This window comes from Pteropus medius, unplaced genomic scaffold (genome assembly GCF_902729225.1).
Source record: "Pteropus medius unplaced genomic scaffold, Ma_sr-lr_union100, whole genome shotgun sequence".
NCBI classification, from domain to species: domain Eukaryota; kingdom Metazoa; phylum Chordata; class Mammalia; order Chiroptera; family Pteropodidae; genus Pteropus; species Pteropus medius.
Genome location: NW_024342644.1, coordinates 6986208 through 6995459, shown reverse-complemented (window position 1 = coordinate 6995459; position 9252 = coordinate 6986208). Strand labels below are relative to the sequence as shown.

Here is a 9252-nt window from a genome sequence, read left to right as displayed (position 1 = left end):
TTAGATGTTTAATCACAGTTTCATTTTATATGCAAACATGCATGTGATCTCACTGGCTTGGTGTATATGTTTATTTGCAGGAACTCATCTTCAGGTGTACCTGCCGTGTGCTTTTTATGAGAGCCACGGTGCTTAATTTGGAGCCTGACATAGTTATTACTCAGTTATTAATTGCTGAAGAATTTTTTAAATTTTCATTTAGGCTGTTGTTTCCTTTAAAGCCAGCAAAAGTTGTCGTAAAAACCATGTGGTACAGTTTATGGAGACTTGTGAGTTGCAATTTATTCATATTTTTACTTCTTGATGAAATGCAATGAATGTCTCTTTGAGTGAGAAATTGGATAAAGATTGGGTTTTGAGGAAGCGTCTCCTGCCCCCAAGGGTGGGCTTCCTTCCAAAGAAGACTCCCTTAGATAGCTGCCAAGGTTGCTAAGGCAAACCTTTGCATATACAAATTTGGGTCGATGTGTTGACAGGATGTCAGGTTTGTATAGCTAATGAAGCTTCAGCATGAATATCGAGCTTTATGGCACTCCATTGTTGCCCAAATGAACCTGTAGGTGCCTATTCCTGTCTGCAGCAATTGGAATAGAAAATAGAAGCCCTTCTTGTGAAAACCTGACCCAGGTCCACAACCTGTACTTGATCCTCAGTAACTGGTTTTCAGCAACAACTGAAAAGTAAATTCAAAAAGATCTAAATGGCAGAGCACTGATATCGAAACTAGTCTGTAATCTCATGGTGCAGCTATTTTGCCTCATAGATTTACCCATGAGTGTTTCAAGAATCTTTACCATGGTTTGGATGAATGAAGAGTTGAGTAACAAAAAACTAATCTGATCAGCTGATTCAGAGGGACCAAGTCTCTTGTATTATAAAAGACCTCAAATATTATTGAGTTCATTTAAACGTGTAAATCTCAGTGGGGACAATGGGAAATGTGACAACTCCTTTCTTTTTCTTTATAAAAGTACTCTGAAATTATATTTCAGGACCAAGGAAATTTTATTGAGATTGAACATAATAAACTACAGACAACTTTTATATTCTTTGAGAGACGGGAGTGTGAATTAAACATATGCCATAAGCCCTCATTTTAACGTCTTAATATTCTATTACCTACCATTGTGTTACCTAGTGCTTTCACTAATGCGCATTTCTGCATATGCACACAGCAATGATCTACTAGAGAACCATCAGTAGATCATTTGATTAAGCAGAAGACCTTATCCTCCAGTTATTCAGATAATATATTATCTTTGCTTCAGTAGAGCACCCAGTGTATTTTATATCTGAAGCAGATAATTTTTTAACACTTCCCTTGTTTTATATAACAAAATTATTTTTTGTAAAAATCATGAAATGAAACTAATAATAGTAGTGTCCAGAAAAGAAATGCAGACACTGATTTTTCTTTTTTTTAAATGCCTACAGCACCTGGTATTCCTAGGTGGTCTCCCATCCAAGTACTAACCAGACCCAACTCTGCAGGTAGCTTCCAAAATCAGACAAGATCGGGCACATTCAGGGTAGCATGGCTGTAGACCTGAATTTTTTTAGTGCAATCTGCATTTATAGTTGTACAAGGAATAATAATTATTAGTAAAATAGAGATTACAGTATAGAATGAAAACAATGGATTAATAGTTTTAAAATACATTATTGCATTTTCAACAAAAGGGGAAATATTATACTTACATATTTATCTGTCGCAGTAATGAGTGTGGTAGCTGAGTCTACGGAGATCCAGGAAATGTGCACCTGACAGTTTTCCAAATGAACTTTCATGCAGAATACAACGTTTGTAAAGCCCAAGTCACAAAAAGGTGCTACTTCGAAATGTCCACTTACATTATTAAAATTCAACAGTAACCACAGAAATCGTTTAGAACTTACACAAACAGTATAGTTGTGGAGAAGAGTATTTTATTCCTGACTTTAGAATGATCAGCACATGACACTAAAAGACAGATTGGATTTTAGTTAATTTTAATATTGGGTATCCACTCTCTATTGACAGTGCCATAGTGCTTGTCCCAGGGGCCACCGATTCTAACTGCTTCATCCCCAACTTAGGTCCATCACAGCTTTGCTTTATAAAATATTTCTACTTTCTACTGGCAGACTTTGGAGTACAGCTTTTAAAAATATTTTTTTTAAAGCACATTTCTTTTTTCTACATGCTTCCTCTCAGTATATCAGAAATCTTATTTTTGTTTACAATTTCTAAATTATTGTCATTCAGAAAGCTGTAAACTGTTTGATGTGAATTAGACCTATAGGTACTGATTTGTATTTAGCATGTATTTGTACATTAGTTTAAAAGGAATAATGCCTTTTAAAAAATAAGAATGAAAAGGATTAAATAGAAGAATGTTGAAATATCTCCAACAATTTTTTTGGATGTGTTTGTATTTGCCATCTATAGAAACTAACTTTTCATATCTTATCTCTTTCATGGAGGCACAAAGTAAAATCCTTCACAAGAGAGCTCTCTTTCTGTCATCTCTTCATCCCAGTATATAAGTGTGCATGGATTTTTTTTTTAAAACATTTATCAGGATTTTCTTTTTTCTAGCTGGTACTCCAAACAGTGCCCAGGCAGTGTTACACTATGCGTGAGGGTTTTTTTTTTAACACCGTTATATTTTTCCCCTCTCTAAAATTAATTCCTCTGTAGCGTCTGAATGGGTTTTTTATCAATTAGCTTTTGCTGGGAAAATCTTTTACTGTCTAATATAGAATAATGATTTTTTTTCATCCGTCAAAGGGGTTATTAATAAATGCCACCAGTGGGGTTAGAACATTCTCCAGTGTTTGCTTTAGGGGAACAAGGGGATTGTTGGAAATCCTAGCCAAACTGAACCATAATTAGAGAGAAAATGTTAGCAATTAGAACTATACATTAGGCTTTAATTTATTACCATGGAAAAGTCAGGGGTGGCATTTTTATTCCATTTTTAGGTACAGCCAGATGCGTTGCTTATTGCAGGATAATTTCTGCCGACCCTCTGCATTTCTCAGGGTGACAAAGCAGTTGAGAGCACTGTGCAGTCAGCAGCTCAGATTTTATTTTATTTTTTTGTGGGGGTGGCAAGTGGAGTGGGAGGTCGAGCAGTTATCAATTTCCTACATTGTCATTGACTTTATCGGAAACTGTTTTACATGTTGAATAATTTAGGTCAAGAAAACGATTTGGGAACACAAACACATTAATATGATTTACTTTTCTATCTTTGCCTAACTGTTGTGCTAATATCATTAACAACCATTATATTACAAAATACCCCTTCTCAGTGTTTCTACTTTTGATTTTTCTTAATGACCAAATGAATATTTTAAGTAATTGAAGCAAAAATGTCTTTTCAAGCCAAAGATAATGTAGCTTTAATCTAATTCCAATCTAATTCCTGCAAAGCTTCCGAGGCCACAGAGTGAAACATTGTGGAAAATGTGGGATATACATCATCACTTTTTCTTTTTATCTCATGTTTGAATGGCATTTTCATAAAATGAATTTTGGGCCAGGGTTAATGACCATTTAAAATAAATCTATTTATTTTGAGGTAACAATGTTTTCATGAAGAAAAAAATTTCTAGTTACTTTATATTACAATGAGTCAAAAATCAACCACAGTTTCCTCTGCTTTTGAAAATATAGTTGGAAATACCTATATTGTATTTTTATTGTGGTAAAATATGTGTAACTTAAAACTTACTATTTTAACCATTTTTAGGTATGTGATTCAGTGATGTTAATATATTCACACTGCTGTGAATCATCAACATCCATCTTCAAAACTTTCTTTTTATCTTCCCAAACTGACACTTCATTTACTAAAGAATAGATCCTCATTCCTCTTTCTCCTACCATTCTACTTTTTGTTTCTATGAATTTGACTACTCTGGGTATTTAATGTAAGTGGAATCATACTGTATGTGGCCTTTTGTGTCTGGTTTATTTCACTTAGCATAAATGTCTTCAAGGTTTATGTTGTTGTAGAATTTCCTTTTTTTTTTAAGGCTGAATAATGTTCCTTTTTATGTACATAACATACCATGAATGTACCTTTATTTTAAATACTTTACACATATTTCCTATGGATTTACCTCCATATTCAAGTGTTGTTGAGTTGATATCTATAAACAAGCTATACTCCTGCCATAGGTAAGGTGGCTGATAAAAGCATTGGAGAATTTTGCCCTATGACAAGTCACTATAGGCAATTTGGATTGTACCAGATTTTAGCTACTGTTTTCCATACTTTTTATGGAAAACATCAACACAAAAATTCCATACTTTTGTCTATTAAAAATATATAGTTCTATAGCAGTGTGACAGAAAGCATTTTCCCCCATAAAAATCCAGATTATGTAAACCAAACCAAACCAAACAAAACAACATTACTGAACTTTTGAGTTTTAAATAATTAGATGGCAAAAGTTTATTTAAGATCACTCTGCCTGAAGCTGAAGTTCCACTATAGTATATCATGTTTCATAAGCTCCCTTATAAGGGAAATTCTATGCAGGAAAGGAATGAGAAGACTTCTGTGGGATTAAAAAAAATACTTTTCCTCTAACCTAAGTTCTTCTAGCTGGGTTAATAATCAAATTAGCAGAGACAGATTAACAGAAGAAAATGAACAAAGTTTATTACAGGTGTACATGCTGGAGGTGTCATAAAATGCAAGACCCCAAATGCATTGAGCCATTTAGGCTTACAAAGGAGAAAGAGGGTAGGGGTCTGAGATTTCCAAGGAAATAGGCAATTTCTAGGTATGTAACTGAGAGAAGAGTTCATCCACCAGGCGCTGCAGATAGCCAACTATGCTGGCCCAGGAGCGCGGTGAAAGGAAGTGGCATTTATTGTATAGGCACTACGCAGTGGAGAATGGGCATCTTGTGCTGAAAAACCCCAAATTCCCTGATCCAGGGTTCAGGGTGAGTTTTTAAGGGTTTAGGGGGAACAAGCATGTGGAAGAGTTGGCAGGGCAAGTTTTAACTGTAGGATTTTGGAGCTTGGCCATTTATGATGAGGGGTGTGAGTACTGGGCCTTCCATGACAACGGGCCCTTGGCTTCTGAAAGGATTCCTATATTCAAGTTCCAGTTATATCCCAGTTCTTCGATTCCGTGTGCATGTTGGTGAGGGGTGAGACTTTGGTTCTGGGTGCAATTGGAGGTCTGTTCTCTCCTCTGACTGTGATTCTGGGTACGGCTGCACATACTTTGGCTGCATGATTTGTGATTTTGGTCTGCTGTCTCCGAAAGCATCTCTCTCAGTATCTCCTTAAACAAGATAGGACCATTTTGAGCTGGTTCTGCAGTTATAGGTAATTAAAGAAGTGCAGAACACACATAGCAGGCAAATTCTTGATAGGTAACTCAGAAACAATGAGACACAAGGTGGGGGTTGGGGATCTAACTACCAGGCCCTTGCCTAGAGCCTTCCTATTTAATGCTAAGGTGAATATGTTAAAGATTCCCTACCTGGAGCAGGCCTTTTCATCTGAATCTCTTAGGCAGGAAATGGAAAAAGTCAAAGATTCTTTCTGAGTCTTTTGTTTCTTAATAACCAGCTTAAAATTAATATCCCAAAAAAACACGGTTTTGGGGTGACAAAACTTTAGTCCCCTTTATTTTAAAGAAGAAAATTTAGACTTAGGGTTTAACAACTGTTTTGTATCTTTTTCATTCTTTACAAGAGGTAAACCTGCAACTTTTTTTTCTTTCTCTCTCTGCTATTTGAAATGAGTTGCGCTTCAAGATCCAGCAGCACAGACTCCACATTTTGACCCCTGTCTGGCCTTTTGCTTTCTCTTTTCTTTTCTTTCTCCCAAACCTGTTCTTTGCTTTCATCCATCCTCTTTCTCTTTTTCTCCCTCCCTCCTTCTCTCCCTTCTTTCCATAACTATTTATTGAGTGAGAAACTTCTATCTACAGCACTTGAAGGTTCAAAGATTAATATGACATGATTATTGCCTTGCAGGAGCTCGCTGTCTGGTGCAGCAGGTATGTCCAGTAGGGTTCATATTGTGTGTCCACTCTAAGCAATTGGGACTGGATCCCTGAAATACTGAAATGATGAGGATTCTGAACTAATGTCTAGGTTTAGCTAACGTTTTCTAAAGGGTGCCAGGATCAGTTAGTACTATTTGCCAATGGCCTGGAGACAGAATAGTTAGCCTGTGTGCCTTGCCCTTGCCAACCTCTAATTCAACCTCTTATTCCAGCTCCATATTTACCCTCTGTCCAGTTTGACTCTCAAGTCGAGAGCTTTAAAAGATGCTTTAATTATCATTCTAGTATACCTCACTTCCTCATGTTCCCACCAACTGCCTATTGTATCATTCCCTAAATTGTGTTCATCACTATCAATTAATTTCTCTCTTTTTCTCTAGGCTATCAAGTTTTGCTAGAGAAAGACAGGGTAGCATTATGATTCAGTTCATTGAAAATTCATGCTACCAAACCTGCCTGCTTCTTATTGCTGTTCTGTATTGCTTTTATTAATCTCTTCTTAAAGATTCACTAATGAGTTTCCTCCATTGGTTGTTTAAAAACTTTTTTCATGTTTTTGGAAACATGATCTTCCCTTCCTTTGAACTCAGAAGATGACCTTGCCTCCTGCTTTACTGAGAAGTTCAAGGCCATCTGCAATCTTCTTCAACTTCCTATTCAGACTTCTGGGCTCTGACCGTACCTTCACCTTGAGGTTTTACATCTCTGTCCACAAGTCAATGAGTGGCCTCGTGCTCCACCCTTCTTGTTAAGCATCTGCACCGTGTCCACTGCCTTTCTTGGCCTTTCTTTTTTATCACTTCCTTATGTGTCGAAAGCTATTTTTGGAAATTTAAGAAGTCTTTATAATTTAAAAAAATCAAATTTCAAAATACCACAGGAAGCTTATTTTTTCATTAGACTTTTGGCAATTTCTTCCCCATTAGGAAGAACCTGACCAAGAAAAGCCCGCATTGATTTCTCTATAGATAATTGTCCTTTACATTCCAAAAATGTATCTGGTCATAAAATCCCAGACTCTTATATTGCAGTGTATCCATGAATACTTAGATTGACTCCAGTATTCTGGTTATGCTATTCATCAACTATGCATGATACTGATAATCTCTGTGAAGTGAAGCCCTTGCCAAGATTTTTGACTACTGTAGGATATTAGTGACATCTCTTAGGAAATTACAAAAATAAAAAAAACTTTATGAATCCATTCCTTTGAACTTGAAACATAGCAATTTTAGTTCAGGCATAGTCTGAAGGATTTAGTTTAGAACAGCACAGTCCAGTAAGGTCGCTGTTAGCTACATGTGGCTATTTAAATTTAACTTGCACTGAAATAAAATATTTAGTTCGTCAGTCACACTAATCAAATTTCAAGTACTCAATAGTTACATTTGACTAGTGGCTACTGTATTGAAGAGTACATGTTAAGAACATTTCCATCACTATAGGAACTGCTAATGGACAGAACAGGTCTAGAAAGCCATATATATCTGTGAAAGAGGCAACACAACTCACTGATTTTCATGATGCTGTATGGTCTATGGAATAAAAACTACATTCTTAAGCATGGCATAAAGTGAATTTTGTGATTTGTTCACAAATTCCTGATCACACCTCATTTTCTATGCTATATTTATATTTTTATGTTCTAACAATAATAAACTACTTGTAGTTTCTTAAACAGGCCAAATTGTATCATACCTCTACGTTTTGGCATGTGGTAGTCCCTCTACCTGAAACAGCAACCCTCTTCGCTTCTCTTTGTTGTTACTCACTCTTCAAGTTCCATCTCAAAAGCTATCTCCTCAATGACGTCTTCCCAGACTTCATCATAGGATCTTAATTCCCTTCTTATATTCCATTGTAATTTAATTATTTAAATAAATGTCTGTTTCCACATGAGACTATGAGATCCTCAAGGAAAGGAACTATGCAGGCGCAATGCCAGATATATAGCTTGTTGTCAAGTGAGCAGGCACCCACTACATTTGCTGAATGCTGACTTAACTCTAATATTGATTTTTCCATTAGTATAAATGGCCATAAACCATAATGGCTGTACAGAATCACAAAAAATTGTGAAGGAAATTAAAAAATACTCATATGCAAATCTTTCTCTACCAGAAAATAATATATTTGTCTGTTATTATGAACACAGCCCATAAAGCTAAATATAAAAGCAATGTCAAGTTTCATTAGTCTTCTATCTTTTGTAAGTAAGTAAACTCTAGGTATTAAATTACCTCTCCAGGGACAGACTTTTTTTCCTTTATCATTAGCAATTGTGTCTTTATTTAGAAAATGTTAGTCAAAACTTTCATGCTATATATCTTATAAGAGCTTTTGTGTTAATCTTCTCAGAGTTATCCTCAAAGCAAGAGTATTCTGATAACCACAAATAGCTATTCAAAAGACTGTACATCTAAACTTTTTTATGGTATCAGTTTCCCTAAAGAAATATGCAACGAATTTCTTTTACTTATTTGAGGACTATATTCGGCTTAGGTTGATCCCAAAGCATAATGCTTTTCTTTTATAAGCAAGAGTTACTACATTTTACTTGACTTTAATGTCATTGTCTCTTGTTTGTAAGTCGTCCTTCTTGATAATGCTAATGATTAATGGATAAAGCTATTTGGGAGAAATTTTATGCTACCCTGAGGAATGTCAGAGTTGAAAAATCAGCCAGAAGTAAAGACAATAATACTCTAAGCCTAAAAATCTGGTCATTCTATCACACTGTTAGGGCCTGTGCTTACTGGTCCTTCAGGACTCTGAAATGGGGGTGAGAAAACTAAGCTGCCTTCTTAGCTCTGGAGAGTGGTGTGAGGATTAGGGAGATAAGAGTTAGACTGTAGAGCTCACCAGTAAAGAGATTGGAATTTCTCTCCTTTAATGGCTAATGCAGACATTTTGGTGAAACCAGTGTATTTCTCACCAGACTGCTGAGACTTTGTCCTCTGATGCAGTTCGGAGGCCAAAGAGAACTGAGAGATGCTCTCTTCAAGACAGACCTGAGTCATTGCCACCAGTCGTATATTTGTTTCCATGACATTGTGAAGAAAAAAAAAAACTTTTTTTTTCCCTAAAAAAACTAAACTAATCCATCTATTAGAACCCATTTGAAGAGAGAGGAAGAGTGAAAAACAACAGTAAAGAGAATGGGAGGGAAGGAAGAATGCAAGTGGATAGGGGAAGAGGAAATGGAGAAAAAAGACAAAGAAAGAAAGGG

At 35.9% G+C, this 9252-nt stretch overlaps 1 pseudogene; it reads right to left on the bottom strand.

Annotated features, from left to right (window-relative positions):
• Positions 1 to 1425: 1425 nt before the first annotated feature.
• LOC120605669 (uncharacterized) lies at positions 1426 to 1546 on the bottom strand (annotated as a pseudogene).
• Positions 1547 to 9252: the final 7706 nt, after the last annotated feature.